The sequence below is a fragment of the Fragaria vesca genome, linkage group LG5 (assembly GCF_000184155.1).
Source record: "Fragaria vesca subsp. vesca linkage group LG5, FraVesHawaii_1.0, whole genome shotgun sequence".
Classification (NCBI taxonomy): Eukaryota; Viridiplantae; Streptophyta; class Magnoliopsida; order Rosales; family Rosaceae; genus Fragaria; species Fragaria vesca.
This window is the reverse complement of record NC_020495.1, coordinates 15,806,327-15,808,519: the sequence shown is the minus strand read 5'-3', so window position 1 is coordinate 15,808,519 and position 2,193 is coordinate 15,806,327.

Genomic DNA, 2,193 nt, shown 5'->3' with positions numbered 1-2,193 from the left:
AATCTTGATGTAACTAGGAGTTAAACGTTATGTGTATCTAAAAAAAAAAAAAAAAAACTAAGGAGCTAAACATTAGCGTCCTTTTATTATTCCAACTTCCAAGCAATCAATCATTCAATCTTGTACACTACGTAAAAATTTATTAAAAAAAAATAGAGTAAATATTCGTAGATATGATGAAGTATTGAAGTTGCCAATCATTGAAACCGAATCAGAGTATCGTCGATTTTCTCAGGGCTATCATTCTCTCTTATATTCTCCGGAGGCCGGACTAGGACACAAACCAAGGAGATGTCTTCAAGGTTAGGCACATCAAGCTTATGAGCCATCACAAGTTTGGTGGACTACTTTGAAAATCATCAACCCTAAGCCATAAACCCTAAAGGTAAAACTATCCCTAAAGGTTATCATTGCTCATAAGATTAGTGTTCACTTTGATTTTCTCTCTCTATAATCTGTATAGACGAAATTTTCCAGCACTGTGAATCAACATAAGGTTTTACTTCATAAGCCTGATCTGTTGCATGCATATCGGCGTATGGGACTATATATATATATATATATATAACAGACAGAGAGAATGTGAAGCGGAAGTCCGCATTTCCGCTTAAAGTGCGGACGTCCGCTTCACATCCTCTATATATATATATATATATATTTCAAAATATGTTATTTTCTGAATTATTTTCTGGCTAATGATATTGGATTACCAAGCCTTGTGCTTGAGAAGGGCTTCCCATATTGTTTATTATTGGGATTTTAATTCGAGTAATGTATGTTTTATTTAGATATCATCTAGGCATGCAATTTTTGTTTCATGTAGATCTCATCTCTGCTTTCAACAATCCTTAAGGTAGTACGTCGATATGGAAAATGTGGGAACTACTGCAAGCTGCCAAACTCGAGGAGCAGCTTGTAAGGAGTTTATAGACAGATTTAGTGATCTTCCAGATGAAATTGCTCATCAAATTCTTTCCTTACTGAATTTAAGAGACCTTACTCGGGTGAGCTGTGTGTCCAAAAGATGTACAAAGCTTTATCTTTCACTTCCGTCATTGAATTTTGATACAACCAGTAGCGTATCAATGTGGAAGCGGCTGCAGGTGTTCAACAGTTCTGATAGGTTCCTGAGTAGTCTTGACGATAATACAATTCAATACTTTCGTATTCGTTGGACTTACTATCCTGTCAAAAATTCCAGCCACTTTAATGAGCTTTATAGGATATTCACATGGATCCGAAATGCAATAAGGGGCAATGTTGAAGTGTTTGATCTTCAGCTCGATACATTACAGAAAACACCTTTAGTATTACCATCTTGGTTCTTCCATTGTTCATCTTTGAAATATTTACTTTTCGATTTTGGAGGGGACATTCTTAAATGGCCATCCTCTTCTGCTTGTTTCCCTAATCTCCAAGTCTTGAAGTTCAGAAAGTTCAAAATTCAAGGAGAGGAATATTTTTTCAAATGGATCTTATGTTCCCGCAAAAGCCTGAAGAAATTACATCTTGAAGAAGTTCGCGGGATAAAATTTATGACGATTGAAAGCTTGTCTTTGGAATCATTTTGTTTTGTGCATTATTTTCAGAGTGATTTGTGCCATCTTAAGGTATCAGGTCAGAAACTAGAGAATATACATATATCATGGGAGTTTGATTCGAGTAGCAGGAGATCGTTGCATATCTGTACTCCAAACCTTAAATATTTGAAATGGAGTGGTAGTTTGATGGATAATACGGATCTGGGGGATCTAATGTGCCTAGAAAAAGCTGAGATTTTTCTAGAGCCTCTGAAAGAAGACTATGTCAAAGTGTTTGAGACTCTTGACGGTATCAGGATGCTTAAAGCTCTTTCCCTAAACCAAAAGACTACAAAGGTAAAACTACACTACCCTTCTACAGACAGTACTTTTTCTTTGTCCGAAAGCAATCTTTCCTTGCTGCAACAGTATATTAACATTTGGCCTTTCTAAAATTGCAGGCTCTATTCAGGGAACATGCCGTCCAAGCACTTTTTGAAAATATTTCTCACTTGCAGATCAGTATTACGAGCTTGAGTGATGACTTAATTCCTTCAATGGTCTCTCTTCCCAGAGGAATGACAACTTTGAGTACTTTCTACATACACTCTGATCCATCCTTCATAGGCTACCCTGTACATGAAAATAGTGTAAGTGAATCTCTCTCTCTCTC